Source organism: Mus caroli, chromosome 7, assembly GCF_900094665.2.
Source record: "Mus caroli chromosome 7, CAROLI_EIJ_v1.1, whole genome shotgun sequence".
In the NCBI taxonomy this organism is placed as follows: domain Eukaryota; kingdom Metazoa; phylum Chordata; class Mammalia; order Rodentia; family Muridae; genus Mus; species Mus caroli.
The window spans coordinates 113,659,975-113,677,033 of record NC_034576.1 but is presented as its reverse complement, the minus strand read 5'-3'; the positions used below and the strand labels follow the sequence as shown (position 1 = coordinate 113,677,033).

General features: G+C 41.7%; 1 pseudogene; it reads left to right on the top strand.

The window, feature by feature from the left end:
* Positions 1–1,279: 1,279 nt before the first annotated feature.
* LOC110298046 overlaps positions 1,280–17,059 on the top strand; it is an 84,587-nt pseudogene continuing 68,807 nt past the window's right edge.

Here is a 17,059-nt window from a genome sequence, read left to right as displayed (position 1 = left end):
AGTTCTAGAAAGTAATAATAAGATAAAAACTGTCAGAATTTGGAAATAAAAGAGGATAAATAATTTTCCCCCAAATAAAGTATATATTACAGTTTTAAATAGAAAATGCACTGTAGATGATACAGAATATAAAAGTGAGAAGACAAAATAAATGGAATAGAGACAAATGAAGAGATAAAAGGGATTATGGTGAGAATGATAATAAGATATGCAGAAAATCTAACACATGGATGATTGCTGTCACCAAACGACAATACCAGAACTATGACAGAATAAATGCCTAAAATATAATTCAATAACATTTAAATGAGATTAAAAACTCTACATATGAAAAAGACAGATGGTGTAGTAGGGAAAACTGACCCCCAAATGGTCAAAACTGGGACATACCCTAATGTAATTATGATACCCTGATAGTAAAGTATCCTTGCAATAACCAAACAAGATAATAAGGCTATAAGAGAATATGAGAATTATAAAACAAACACAGGCTAATATCAGATGATACCATTTAACACAATATGGTGAAGAATAATTCTTATCAGATTTTTCTAGGAAAGGAAATCAAAGATAAAGATTTTTATACCCATCCCAAATGCCTTTCCATGTACAATCATTATATGTGTGTGTATACACATACACATGTACATAAATACTCCAGAAATTTTGTTTACATGAACTATTCTTGAGGAATATAATAAAGAATGAGTTCTCAAACAAGAGACTATCAGGAAAATCTTGGCTACGATATTGTCAGAAAACAGCAAATTCATTTAATTGCTGTGATAGTAAATACTGATTGTCTACTTAAGAGGGTCTAAAATCACCTTGGAGACAACCTTCTGGGCATACTTGTGAGGGATTATCTAGATTAGGTTAGTCTCTTGGCATGCATACAAAAGATTATATAAATTAAATAACAAGTTAGGTTGGAAGGCCCACTTTAACACTAGGTAGCAATGTTCAATGGGCTAGGGTCTTAAACTGAATAACAAGCAGAAAGCAAGCTGATTGTGAACACTGTGAACAGATGCATCAAGTTCCTGATCTTCCCCACCATGATAGACTGTGAGCTGAAATAAACCTTACCCTCCTTAAGTTGCTTTTGTCATAGCAACAAAATAAGTCACTAACACACGTACAGACCCAGATACAGACAGAATCCAAGCGGTGTGCACTCTGGCACTGACCTGTAAGAAGAGAAGGGGAAAGTATGTTGGGATGGTGTGGTGGTCTGAATAAAAATAGCACCCATAGACTGTACATTGATCAACTAAACATGGGCAAAGGAGATCCTAAGAAGCCGAGAGGCAAAACGTTCGCATATGCATTCTTTGTGCAACCCTGCTGGGAGGAGCACAAGAAGAAACACCTGGATGCTTCTGTCAACAACGTCTCAGAGTTCTCTGAGAAGTGCTTGGAGAGGTGGAAGACCATGTCTGCTAAAGAAAAGGAGAAATTTGAAAATATGGCAAAGGCTGACAAGGCTGGTAATGAAATAGAAATGAAAACCTACATTCCCCCCTAAAGGGGAGACCAAAAGAAGTTCAAGGACCCCAATGCACCCAAGAGGCCTCCTTCGGTCTTCTTCTTGTTCTGTTTTGAGTACCGCCCCAAAATCAAAGGCGAGCATCCTGACTTATTCATTGGTGATGTTGCAAAGAAACTAGGAGAGATGTGGAGCAACACTGCAACAGATGACAAGCAGCCCTATGAGAAGAAGGCTGCTGAGCTGAAGGATAACCTGATGCAGCAAAAAAAAGGGGGGGTCAAGGCTGAAAAGAGCAAGAAAAAAACTAGAGGAAGATGAGGAGGATGAAGGGGATGAGGAAGAGGAGGAAGAAGAGGAAGGTGAAGATGAAGAAGAAGATGATGATGATGAATATGTTGGTTCTAGCACAGTTTTTTTCTTATCTATAAAGCATTTAACCCCCCTGTACACAACTCACTCCTTTTAAAGAAAAAAATTGAAATGTAAGGCTGTGTAAGATTTGTTTTAAAACTGAACAGTGTCTTTTTTGTATAGTTAACACACTACCAATTGTGTCTTTAGATAGCCCTGTCCTGGTGGTATTTTCAATAGCCACTAACCTTGCCTGGTACAGTCTCAGGGTTGTAAGTTGGCATGGAAATTTAAAGCAGGTTCTTGTTGGTGCACAGCACAAATTAGTTATATATGGGGACAGTAGTTTGGTTTGGGGGGGGTTGTTGGTTTTTTGTTTTTTTGTTTGTTTGTTTGTTTTTTCTTTTGGTTTTATTTTTGGGTTTTATTTTTTTCATCTTCAGTTGTCTCTGATACAGCTTATATGAAGATAATTGTTGTTCTGTTAACTGAATACCACTCTGTAATTGCAAAGAAAAAAAATGCGGCTGTTTTGTTGACATTCTGAATGCTTCTAAGTAAATACAATTTTTATTTAAAAAAATGGCACTCATAGGTTCATATATTTGCATGCTTAATCTCTAATCGATGAACTATTTGGAAAAGACTAAGGCAGCAGTTCTCAACCTGTGGATCATGACCCATAAAGGAGTCAAATGACTCTTTCACAAAGGTCACCTAAGACCATCAGAAAACACAGATATTTTACATTAGAGTGTATAACAATAGCAAAATTATAGTTATGAAGTAGCAATGAAAGTAATTTTATGATTGGGGGGTCACTATGAGAAAAGGAACTATATTAAGGGGTCACAGCACTGAGAAGATTGAGAGCCACTGGAATTAAAGGTTTTACCTTATTGGAATATGGGTGGTCATGTTGGAGAAGTGTGTCCCAGGGGGTGGGCTTTGAAGTTTAACAAGCCCATGCCAGACCCAGTGTTTCCCTCTTCGCCTGCTACCTGCAGATCAAGATGTAGATCTCTCAGCTACTTCCCCAACATATGCCTGCCTGTGCACTGCCCTGCTCCCCACCATGATGATAATGGAATAACCATCTGAAACTGTAAGCAAGCCCCCACTTAAATCCTTTCTCCTATAAGTTGCCTTGGTCATGGTATCTCCTCACATCAAAAGAACAATAACTAAGACAGATGGGAACTAAGTGAGTTGATTCCTTCATCTCTAACTGCTGGTACTCAACTGTTAATATTTGCAACTAAGAGAAAGGTTTGTGTTCCCAGTCTGCTAGTTAAGGACTTTTAGATGCAAGAGCTATAGACGAGAAAGTGGATGTGAGTTTCCATAGACTGCACTGTGCATTTTAAGTGGTTATATTTACCTAGACCACAGAGTTTTCATGCTGGTCTGAAATGATCCTTGAAAGCATCACATGACATTTCATGTGAGAAGGCGCCTAGGCCACTGTCCTAGTTTCCTTTCTATTGCTATGATAAAAATCGTGAATGACTAAAAGCAACTTAGGGAGGAAGAGTTCATCTTGAAGACTACTGTCCATCATCAAGGGAGGCTGGGACAGGACTGCAAAGCAGTAACTAAGAGGCCATGGATGAAACTGGCTTGATCTACCTGTTTGTTAGTTTGCTTTTAACTCCTGGCTTGCCCAGTTTGCACTCTTATACAACCCAGGACCAAATGCCTAGGGACAACACTACCCTTAGCAAAAACCCAAATCAATCATTGATCAAGAAAATATCCCATAGACTTGCCTACAGTCCAATCAGATGAGGGCATTTTACCAGCTGAGGTTTTGTCTTATGAGATGACTCTAGATTTTGTTCCATTGACAAGAATTAACTACCATAATCCATCATCATCACCACCACCATCATCTTGTATCATATATGTTGTAAATATTTAGACATTATTTTAGGACCTATTTTAAATATGTATTTGTGTGTTTGTGTGTGTGTGTGTGTGTGAGTGCGTGTGCCAGAATTGGGCATCAGATCACCTGGAGCTGGAGTTACAAGTGAGCTGCTTTGTGTGGATGTTAGGAAGCAAGCTCAGATCTTCTGAACGAGCAGTAGGTGTTCTTAACAGCTGAGCCATCTCTCCACACTCCAAGATTTTTCTTAACATTATTTTTGTGACTTTTATTTTACCTTTATCATTTTACATTTTAGTTCTTAAGTAACAAATCCAATTTCTTCATTCTTTTCTATTTTTCTTAACGTTTCACCTTAAGTTTTTAATCTTTTTGTCTTATATTTCATCTCATTTATTTTTATATGCTTAACCTTTAATTTTTGTGGTATATAGCCTTTTACATTTTCTTTTAAACTCGTCCATTGTATTCTATTATTCTTTTTACATTCCTAACCTTTTGCTTTTATTGTGATTTATATCCTTTGTCACTATGTATTGCTCTTTTATTGTTGCTTTAATCTCCTCCTAACCTTTTATTCTCCTTTTCATGATTGGAATAATCTCATTTTTTATTGTGACCAAATTTTTTTTTCCTTTTTTAAACAATAGTTAGCCAGAATGTGTTCCCATTGGTGTGGTAGCAAAAAAAAAAAAAAAAAAAAAATTCACTCCACAAGGACTGGAGACTGGAGCTGGCTCCTTTGCATTTGTCAAAAGAAAGAAGAAAGAAAAACTTGCCCTCTGTGCTTCCCAATTTCTCTCTCTTCAGGGTGAAGGCCATGGATGAGAGAACAGCAATTGAAGCCCAATTTTGCCTTTACTCCACCTCCTGAAAACCCAGAAGATCTATGGGGTAGATGACCAGTTATTATAAGAACTGAAGCTCTTCCTAACATCCCTTGCCCTCTAGAATTGCCGAGAGACTCCCTGTGTTTAAGTTAGTCATTCCCAGGTCAATTAGACCCATCAGGCTTCAGTCCAGGGGGGCTATTTACCTTTGCTTTCACTAGCCCAAAGCATACATTTCCCTCTCCTTCCCAAACAAGGAGGGGATGCTTGCTTAGATCTATTTGCCTCTCTGCTGCATCCTAAAACACAAGGTGTTCAGTCGCCTCCTCTGCAGGAGCAATACCCTAAAGGAACAGAGAGGGTTGGCAGCTCTTGGCTTCACTAGAAGCTTCCCCGGTGTAATTGATCTAAGCCAGAACAACTAGCAATAGAAGCCAAGCCTAGGAAATAATGACAGGGGCATGTGTCTAGTGATTGAGGTACAAGGCATTTAATTTTCACAGCATTACAAAAACAAAAACAAAAACAAAAACAATTATTCAGACCTTGTAGGTCTCAGGCCACCTTCTTATTGAAGCCTGGAAAAAAAACTTTTATTTTTATACAGTTGATTAAAACAAAGTCCTCAAGCTAAATAAAATACCTGAACAAAGTACCCTGTGTCAGAATGGCTCAGGAATGGCTCCTGTGGTCTGATTGGGGTATTGGGTCTGTTGCAGGTAACTCTGAACATGATTTCTTAAGCAGAGTCACATATCAGTATATAGGGATTGAAATAATGAACTCAGAGACTCAAAATTAAGAATAGCACTCCTTTTTGTATGTTGTTATATGGTATGATTTGTACATATACATGTTCATACGTGTACACGTGTGTAGAGGTCAGAGGTCAGGTATCTCCTCGATCACTTCTCCTCTTTTGAGACAGAATCTCTCACCGCACTTTGAACTCACTGCTTCAGACAGACTAAGGAGACAGCAAGCTCCAGGAGCCTCCTCTCTCAGTCTCCTCAGCTCTTGTATCATAGGCACAGGGCAGGTTTTTTACATGGATGCTGAAGATCCAAACTCAGCCTCTCGTGCTTACACAGCAAGCACTTTGCTGCCTGCATTAGCTACTTTTCCATTTCTGTAATAAAATACCATGGCTAGGAGCAACTTAAAGACAAAAGTTTATTTCATTTTGCAGTTCCCGAGGGCGGGTGAGTGTTTAGAAGGGCAGGAACAAAGGGCAGCAGGACCAGGAAGTTGGCTGATCACATGTCAGTCACACACAGGAAGCAGTGAAATGGAACCAGCCCCCAGTGGCACACTTCCTCTGGCAACTCTCTACTTCCTAAGAGTTCCAGAACTTCCGCAAACAGCACCATCAACTGCAGACCGCATGTCCAAACTTGTGTGCCTTTGGGTGACCCAGTCCGAGGGTCAGTCAACAGGGTCTGCAAGAGAGAGAGTGGGGACTGAGTGGCAAGAGACGAGAAGAATGGAGACAACACAGGCTATCTGCTCAAAGCTCAAGTCTTGTTTATTAAAAGGCAACTATGGGTATATAAGCACAAGCTGGGGAGTGCAGCTAGAGACACTTAACCACAGTCCAGGATGTGTAGAAGAAAAACAAGATGTTATCAGAGTGTTCAGCTGTGGTGGTGGGCTTCTTGCAAAAATATCATGCTAGGAAAACAAGTCTCTCATCAGGGTGGAAAAGTACCACCTGTAAGTAAATAGCCTGAGATGGCTGCAGAGATGATAGCTGCTTTCTGCTAAGAGACGGCTTCCAACATTTGGGGGACAGTTGTCCTCTAAACCACAGCACCAACTGGGCTACCTCTCCTGCCAAGTAATTCCAATGTGTAAGACTATGTCCTTTGTTCTCCATTATTCTTAGGTATTTCAAAACGCAAACCTGTTTATCCTGGTACTGACTTTTGCTCTATTCATTAAATACCTGTGGTGGGGATTAAAAAGGTCATTGGTAATATTGGATGTTGCCTTGCCTTTTGCTGTTTGTATGAAGGTCCCATGGGCTCAGTATGGATGCTGCAGTGTTCACCTTGAAAGGGGGCCCCTAAAGACTTTTCTGTAAAGGATCAGAGAATAAATACTGACTCTCTGTGTGTAACAACTGAGTTCCACTATTATGTGTGAAAGCAGCCACAGTCAATCTATGCACAGTGTGGTTAGATTCTAGTCACAGCTAATATATGGACTCTGAAATTTGAATTTTCTATATTTTAATTAGTTATTCTTTCATATGTGTATATGATGTGTATATGTTTACATCATTTATCGTATACTTCATATATGTCATATATATCATATACCTATACATATATAGAGATAGAGATATATATGCTGTATTTTGATGGAATTCTCCCTCATTATCCTTTCTTGTCCACTTTCCCTTTCCACTAAACCCCTTCTCAACAAGTCTCCCTCTTACTTTCACATGTGAGTGTGTATGCACGTGTGTATGTGTCTGTATATGTGGGTATATGTTTGTGTGTGTGTGCATGCCCCATTGCATTTAATTAGGGTTGCTTGCATTAGCATAACTTGAGGCTTATTTACATATGCAAAGGCATCATATGTCACAAAATATTAGACATCTTTCAGCCAGTTATAATAAAAATTATTAATGCCAGACACAATGCTACATGCTTCTAATTCCAACACAGGGGAGACCAAGGCAAGCAGACTGTGATCCTGAAGCCAACCAGAACCACATACTGATATCCTAACTCAACACAAAAAGAAGAAGAAAGCAACAAAATGCACACTCTTACCCTGTAAGACAGCCATTTGGCCAAATTTGGTGGCTGTTGTCCGCTGTTTGGGAGCTACCCAATAACATTATTTTTTTGGATGATAGATGACTTAGATGGTGCTTTCCAAAGGGGTAAAATAAATATGTTTTCTGCCCTGTGTTCACTTTAATTTCTACCTGAAAGTCTTGATAGGACCCCTAGGGGATTAGACTACCATGATATCATCTCTTCATCGTAAAAATATAGGAGAAGAGCTTCATGCCTACACGCCATGGTGTTGTGAACAAAAAACAGACCTAAACAGATAATTTACTTGCTATCTAATTAATGTTATACAGAAGGAGTACTGATCCAGTGCTCTACAAAGTCATCATTTTTGGTAGACGCCTCCAATATTAAACTGACTTATGGTCGATAACCCTAAGGAACAAGTTAACTAATTCAGCCACATGGTCATATATTTTGCAAACAATTTAGCTCTGAGAGGGCACCTGGAAACTATATTTCTCAAGGTTAAATGCTCCGTGGGTGTTTACCAGGATGTTTTATGAATGGGGTGGGCATTTTGGTCCACTTGCTGTAAATTTGTTTTCCAAGCAAAAATTACTGCTGTTCTGGTCTGATGGAGAGATGTGGGGGCTCAATTGGCCTTTCAGCTGTGTGCTGGGCTGTATCTGAGAGCTTTCTCAGGAGAATCTCAGCTCTTGGAAGATTCCTGCAGACTGCTTCTTCCTGTTCTCCTTATCTATGTCCTTGTCAGGCTCCCTGGTGTTTTTGAATTATTTGAATTATATTTTTATGTGTTTGGGCGGTTTGTCTGCATTTATGTCTGTATACTGTGTGCATTCCTGGTGTCCACAGAGGCCAGAAGTGGGCACCAGATCCCCTGGGACTGGAGTTACAGGTGTTTGTAAGCCAATTTGTGGGAACTGGGAGTCTAATCCTCTGGAAGGGAAGCCAGTGCTCTTGACCACTGAACCACCTTTCCATCTCCATCATGACCCTAGCACTCTTGAGAAAACACTGACCCAACCCCACTAACGGACCAGTAAGGTCGTTTGCGTCACACTATAAGTTGGCATCGGTCTACCTCACCTGTCTGGTGCTGCAAAGGATGCTACAGAGAAGCTAAAAGACTCCTGTGTGGTAAGGAAAATGTCTGTCCAAAACAGACGTTCAAATCCATCTAGGAGGGAGCTGAGAGAAAAAGATTCTCTGGTCCATGCTGAGAATGCATCTTTTCCTGCTGGTCCTTTGGGATGATCCTTCATTCCTACTCAGGAATAGCTGAGTGCTTACTAAGGGGACCCAGAGGAGAACTCCATTTACTGCGTCACACACACCTTCTGAATTAGGATGCTGGAATGTCCCCTGTAGTCTCAGCATTGCTCCATATGTCTTTTAAAGACTGGTTTGGGTTTAATTTATTTCCATATGCTTATGTGGCAGATCATATAACTAAGTGGTCATTCACCCAGGCATACCTTAGGACCACAGTGAGCTTTGACATCATGCAGACACCAGCCTTGACTGATTTAATCACCGTCTCTAGAGGTGGGATTATTTTTCAGAGCTTTCAGTATCGTGAATCTCATGGTTGAGCACAGCTCATACCCGCGAGTCCCACCCACCTGTTCCAGGTTTTGTTTGCTGAGAAAGGACACATCAGGGCTGGTGTTAAGTCATCAGCACACAGGGTCTGTGGTTTCCCTGAATAACTTTGCTTTCTCTGGACACAACCCTGATTATTTGCCATCACATTGTCAATGTACTCTAATCCTAATGTGATATGTTGTAGTTTAGATGTAAACTGTTTGTGGAGTCTGTATTTCAGCTAGCATAAGCTAAAAGGAGGGTAATTGGAATATTGTGCATTTATTTCATGATATGGAGATAGATGTATCCAACCAAAGGAGAGAAAACTAGCACTGAAAAGGTGTCAAAAACTAAAACATCCAGCTCCCTCTCTTTCCCCCTGCTCCTTCTCCTCCCCTCTCCTCCCCTCCTCTCCATCCATGCCCTCTTGCCTTTCCTTTATACACCAGCTTCATTCCTTCTGCCTCTGAGTCCAGCTTTCTTTTCCTCTCTCTAAGGTGACATGATCTCAGGGACATGTCACTTTCTATGGACATAATCCATAGAAAGTACTTGCAGTCCCCAGGTACCAACCTTGGATTCTCAGAAGAAAGATAGTGAGTGGCACTGCCCAGGTACACTAACTCCACTGCATCTTTCCCATTGGCATTGTTAAGGAGGACAGTGACGTACAAGTCTGACTTCCATATACTCCACCAGAAACAAGAGGGAGGAAGCCATGACCTAGCAGAGCCCTCTAAAGATGGTAACAATAGCAATGTTTGTATAAGCCACTGTATGCTGGAGGCATGTAGACAAGTCAATGGATACAGGCACTCAATAAGAGTCACCATGGAAATATCTAAGGATTTGGCCTTAGCGTCATTATAACATTTGGAGAATGTGATAGCCACCCTTGGGCATCAACTTAACTAGATCTAGAATCTACGAAGAGACAAGTCTCTGAAAACACCTATGAAAGATTTTCTTGATTAGGTTATCTGAAGTGGGATAACCTACCCTAAACATGGGAGCATCTTCTATAGATGGACCAGATATAAGTGGTTCCAAGGAAATGCTTTTAGTCTTTGCTGCTCCAAGTCTTCAGGACAAGCTCATCCACCCTGTTCACTTTTCCTGCTGTTGCTATCCTTCCCTGACATCAAAACTCCTTCACCAAGCTCCCTCAGCCCTCTAAGATGGACTGAAGGCCAGTGGCCCTACAGAAACCCTCCAGTTCTTCAACAACAATTTGGGACATCTGAGGGATCCAGCCTCACAGGCTGAACACCTCCCATGTTCTCAGCCTCTCCAGACACTATTGGGCTACCTAGACTGTGTGTAAGCCGATAGACTTAAGCCCTTTCTAGAGGTTCTGTTTCTCAAGAGAGTCCTGATAGAGAAAGCAAGAGGAAACATCATACAGAAGCCAGCTAATACTGAGGAGGCAAGTCACAGAGCTATCTGGGCATCTCTATGCTCCTCAACCTTACTGAACCTTGCAAAAATCCCATTAGAAGCCATTTCTGTTTTCCCCTAGATTTCATACCGGGCTATGAAATCTGTCAGAGATGATCGTGGAGAACCTTAGTCATGGCTCTTTCGAGGTTCCTTGACTCACTTGGCAGGTCGTTTTAGAAAAATGTCGAAAGCAGAGTCGTCATTCCGAGTTAGTAGAGAGAATTGATCACCAGGGTTCAGTTCACAAATCGGATAATGCTCAGTGAGATGACGCTGATCTTGACAAATTTCAGTCACTGAGCAGAATCCGATTTGTACAGGACCTCGTTTGTCAGTCCAATACTCACAGCGTCGGAGGGAGGCGGTGGTATGCAAGGTAGCAGATGGTCAGCAGGGGATAATTTATGCTCTGCAGCAGTCAAAAAAAGTTCCAGTTGTGTGTGTGCACGCGCATGTGTATCAGAGTTCAGTCTTAGATGTCTTATTTTATCTCTCCAACTTTTTTGAGACAGGGTCTCTTAGTGAACTTGAAACCCACTGATTAAATGAGACCCAATAACTAACAAGCCCCAGAGATCCTCCTATTTCTACATCCCCAGCACTGGGGCCGTGGATGTGTACCACCATGCCTGGCTTCGTACACTGATGCTGGGGCTCCCAACTCAGATGCTCATGCTTACAACATAAGTGCTTCACCCATGAGCAATCTGCCCAGCCTCATCTATCACTTTTTAAAATGTCTATTTTGTGCTAACAGTTTCCTTAATTAAGCCTTATTCTACCACTGTAGTGTTTGTGGTTTCTATTTTATTCTGTAAGTTTTTACTGGGGCAATTCATTTTTTCATATGCATGTCAAACTCAATGAATATTCACAGACTAAACGCATGAATACAACCATCACTGAGATGGAAATGGAACCTGACCTGGACCCCATAGTCCTTCTGGGTGGTACCTTCCAGTCACTACATCTACCCAAGGGCAACATTGTCTCAACACCCAACAGCATAGTTTTGCCTGTTTCTGATGTCTATAAAGTTAGAGTAATAATCAGCTAGTCTTTCTACACTCTACATCTTGCATTTGAGATGAATGTATGCTGTTGTGTGGAATAACCTGTTTGCACAGCATTGTAATACATGAGTATACCAAAATGGTATCTTCAGACTACTAGTTTTGGATATTTAGGAAGTAATCCTTTTCAAAAATATTACAAGTAGTCCTTTTCTGCTCATTCTAGAGCATGTTATTGCTGTGCCCACTGATGCATTTCTACTGGGTATATAATCAGTAGAACAGCTGTGTTATAGGTATGCATGTACTCTGCTTTGACACTGATAAACTTGTTACCAAGATCATCATACCGATTTACACTTCCACCAGCAGCAGAGCAGAGCTCATTTCATCCCTCATTCTCACCCGCCTTAATTTGGAATGTCATGGCTTTTCCCTCTTTAGCCAGGACCTTGGGTGTGAGTGGCTTAACTTGCATTTCCTTGTTAATAAAATTGAATATCTTTTCACATGGTTGCCTTCATTTATTTTATTAACAGCCATTTGGATGTTCTCTTTGTGCAATGTATATTTAAGTCTTTTGCCTGTTTTTCCCCTGTTGGGTTTTCTTTCTCTAGTTGGTGGCTTAGGGTTCTCTCTAAATTTTGCAGTTGTGTTCTCTGTTGGATATAGATATCAAAGTGCCTTATTTCCACTCTGGCATGAAATTTTTACTGCCTTCCTTTTACATACTCAAATATAGCATATTTGTGACCCCAGATTTTCTTCTAAAACTTTCTGGGTTTTACTGTTTATGCTTATAGCTACTGCATATTGGTATTTAGTTATTTCCTTGGTATAAGATAATAAAATTAAGAATGCCATATTTTCCATATAATCCATGGGACATCATTTACTATATCAATTTTCCTTCCGCATTCACTGTCAAGATTACACATCAGATGGACTTTTAGGGGGATCCATTGGGAGTCATTGGTATTTTTCTATCTTGGTGACAATTCTGTATTGTCTAAAAGACTATAAATGAATAATTGACCTTACTAAACTCAAAGTGTAAATTATCCATTCTTCTCCCAGACTGTCTATTCTTGGTCCTTTGAATTCCCATATGAATTTTGAAACCTATTTAATAGTTTTAGCCAATAGAACAAAATTACCTAGTTTTATTAGGCTTATCTGGTCTACAGATACTGTGTGGGAGAAATGATATCTTGTGGAGTTTCCAATACATGAACATGATATATCTCTTCATTAATTTACATTTTCTATAAATTCTCTCAGTGATATTTTTATTAGACTTTATCCTGGCAACATGAACGTTATTGATGATATTACAAATTGAATATTTTGTCTTCATTTTAACTTGTAGAAATTTTCTGGAAGAAATACAATTGATTTTTGCATATTATCCCGTATCTGGCAACTTTGCTAATCATACTTATTAATTCTAATAGTTTGCACACTGTCTAAGGCTGCTATAAAAATGACCACTAACACAGTGTCTGCTTCAATCAACAGCAATGTAGTCTCTCACAGTTCTAGAGGCCAACAACCAAAGATCAGCCTCAGTTGTTAGAAGCAACATGCCACAGAGCCATGATCCATCTGCCCCTGGCCTTTTCCAGCTTCAAGCAACACCAAGATTGTTTGTGACCTCATCTCTGAAGCCTCTGGCTCCATCTTCATGGCCTCATCCTCTTCTGCCTCTCAGTGTGTGAGGGTTAGTATTGATGGCCAGCTTGACCGAATGAAAAATCACCTGGGTATACCTACCTGTGAGTGTCACCAGGGCATGCCTTTGACAATCGCCTGGGCATACCTGGGGGACACTAGCTTAGTTGTGTTCACTGATGTGAAGACACCCATCTTTAGACAGGACCACATTCTGTCCTGTAATTCCCTGGCTAGAATCCTGTAGGGGTTGTGTAGGGAAAGAGAATGAAGCAGCATACATTGCTCTCTACCTCCTGGTTGGGGATGCAGTGTCACTGGCTTCCTCAAGCTCCTGCTGCTGTGATATTCCTGTCAAGGTAGACTGTAACCTTTTTCAGGTTCCAGGAGCCAAATAAATCCTCTATTCCTTAAATTCCTTTTGCCAGGGTATTTTATCAGAGTACAGAAAAAGAACCAAAGACAATGGAACCAATTTCTGCTGCTCTCCTATGAGGACATTGTCTAGAATGAGGAACGTTTGCAGGTTCTGTCATTCTGCTACTGTTTGCCTGTGTTCTTTTCCAAAGTACATGACCATGACATGTGTGAATAATGCAGTTTTCTCTAACCATTTATTTTTATTATCATCTTTTATATACAGATGCTATTTGACTTGCGATAGAGTTGTAGCCTGATAAGTCAATCATAAATTTAAAATATCCTGCTGAATGCATTTAATAGCTCACCTACTGAACACTGTCTCACCAGCATGGCATACTTCAGAGCATGGGCTGCTCATCCTTGTGTCTGTGTGGCTGGGAGCTTTGGCTCATCACTGCCCAGCATCTTAGAGTGTCAGTCATGGAACTGGAAAAATAGCTCAGCCATTAAGAGCACCAACTGCTTTCAAAGAGGACCTAGTCTGTTCTCAGCACCCACATAGCAGCTCACAGCCTCCTATAACTCCAGTTCCAAGGGATCCGGGGCCTTCTTCCAGCTTCTGGAGGCTCTGGGCACACACATGGTGCACAAATATGCATGCAAGCAAAACACGCATGCACATAAGATTTAAATTTAAAAATCGAGAGTCAATCATACTACATACCACTAGCTCAGGAAACAATCCAAATGCAAAATTGGATGTATGGACTACTCAATAACTATCAGTGCTGCACCATCGTAAAGTGAAAACACCCTAGATTACGGACCATCTGTAGGAAGCACTGTCATTAATCTTTCAGATTAGTTCCTCCCTGAGTCTAGTGCTTTTTATGGTTGTTCTCTGCCCTGTGGCTCTAACACCCGATAACCTCCTTGAATCCAGAGGCCCACAGACTCTCAGGCAGAGTAGTGTCAGTCCCAGGCCATGATTTTAATCTAAGGTTACAATTAGGGCAGGCCCAGGCAGTGCAGTGATACAGATACTCTCAGGGATACTTACTTCTTCCTCGGTAAAGCCTTGTGCTTCTAGCTTACTGCCTCATGGCTGCCATTTGTAAATCACTAATGTTTTTATCACTGGGTGTGTTTTGGAAATAGGATCCCATGGGATAGGCAAGGGGACATTCACAGGGCTTCTGGCCCTCAGCTCACTCATGGTCTTTGCTCTTGTCACCCAAGGATAGCTCTCAAGATGGCCTGCAGACAGGACTGTTCGTCTAAACCCCACCCCACAGTTAGAGTTGCCTTCCATCCTAGGCAGCTCAGAGGGAAGCAAGACTCTCTCACACATCCTGCAGATCGTTCAGGGAGGGCTGCAGCGATGCTGCCCATCTGGAGGAAGGCCAGCCCAGAAGTCACATCTCCTGCGGACCAGGCACCACACGTGACACATATAGCAGTGACACCTAAACCACCATAAAGGAACTCATCTACTCTGAATTGAAGCCATGGATTCATGCAAAAGAGAACTGTAAGACTTAATTTCTAAGCCAGACTCCTATTGGCCTCTGAGGCCTCAGTCCTCCACCGGAAGGAGGTGGAGCCCAAGGGAGGTGGAGCTTACCATGCTTTAGGGGAGAAGATTGAGCATAACCGCTTGTATCCTGGGGCAGGACTCTAGAGCCCCTGGAAGGATCCACACTTATGACACTCAGGGGTCCTTCCTTAGTATCTTCCTGCCAGGGAGACCCTTCCTGCCAGGGAGACCCTTCCTGCCGGGGAGACCCTTCTTGCCTCCTTTTTCAAGCCTAGCTTAGGTTTATTCTCTTATGGACAATTCAGGATTCCCTATCAGAACAAACTCCCAGACAGGAGTGGTAAAATTGCACTGATTTCCGTGTGCCAGTCGAATGCTCCACATTTGCATTTATATCTACATTGTGTGATAGAAAAATAAACTTTGAGACCCATGGTATTAGCAGAAAACTTAAATTTTTCTTAGGACATTAAATAACAAATGGGAACCACCATGACAAGCCTGGAGAAAGACCCCGGAAAAGAGAAAAGGCTTTATCTATAATGGCACTTCTTTAACGCTTTTTAACCTGGAGGCCACACATTGTCATTTTGAGCCTCATAAATTACCGAACGACTCTGGATGCAGCTTGCTCCTTCCCAAAGCCCACCCTGCCAGCTTGTGACTGACCCCAAAACCAACAGCAAGAGCCCATTCCCACAATACTGTGGCTTTCTATGAGTGCCCCATGGTGACTCCCGGCCCAAGACTGTATATTTCTCACTTGTCTGAATGCAAAGTAAGAGTGGCTATTTTTATAGAACAAAACCATGGTGGAAATGTGAGATTTGGCCCATCTGTATGCACCGCTGCACCTGAGATGCTCAGTGCACATAATAAATCTGTCTTTGGAAACTTTCTTCTTTGCAGTTTTGACACAGATAAATGACAAGTATTAAATCTTTGGGGAAAATAACCAGCTGCCATAGTGGTTGAATTACTGAGACATAAGCTCCCGGGCCTACCGATGTGAAACACCAGCTTACGGCTCCAGGCAAAGGCCACAGGTGAGCTGAGAGAATGTCAGGGGTGACCCCAGACGGTCTCTGTCTTTATCAACCCAGAGAAACTCAGGGTCACGTCTCATCTCAGGGAAGATGAACTCTGGAAGCCATTACTATAAACTTGAGCTTCAATCAGGAAGAGGATCTTTTGAGGTCACTTGCTACACTGTGTTTCAGAACTTGGATGGGGTTTTCCCTCCAAAAAGAGGAACACAGTGAAAGACAGAGCAAGGACTAGTGATAGACCATTTGTTCCCTGCTCAGAGCAATGGTGTTAATAGGTGTCATGATGATGGGATAGCACTGAAAGACCAGAGCTAAGCCTACTTACCCTGAGAATTTCACATGCTCATATATTGATCATAGTCACCCTTAACTCCCCCACTTGCAGCTTCTCCCAGACCTCTCCCCAACCCCCATAAATTCACATCCTTCTTGGTTTTTTTCTTTTGTTTTTATACCACTGAGTCCTGTTAGTGCTGCCCATACACACATGGGTAAGGGACAATCCAATACAGCATGGCCCTTCCCTAGCCAACAACTGTAAACAGCTCCTCAAGGAGGGGGTGGAGTCTTTCCTGTCCCTCCCCAATCCATGCTATGTAGGAAATAGATCCACATGAATGTAAATTTTGACATAGGCACAGCTAGTGGAAGACTCCGAGACCAATCGGCCCCTGAGAAATTGGCAAAGCCGTTATCCATACAGACCAGGCCCAAGATGGATGGCAAAGCAGAGCCCAAGCAGAGTGTCTGAACAATTGCTCAGTGTAACCACTGATGACTTTATGTAAGACTAGCAACTGCAGCTTCCTCCTCTGGGATGTCCAGAGCCTGAGACCGCTCTCCTACAGACTAGCAACTGCAGCTTCCTCCTCTGGGATGTCCAAAGCTTGAGACCTGCCCATATGCTGTACCTAATAAACGAGCTGAGGTTCCATGTTGCAACTGAATCCATTAGAAAACTCCAACTTCGAGAAATCCGGCCTACGTAGGGCCACAAGCCTCTTCCGGTCAGAAAAGCACCAGGGTAGCTAGGGCGCAGGGTCGGCTGACACTCGCCAGCTACC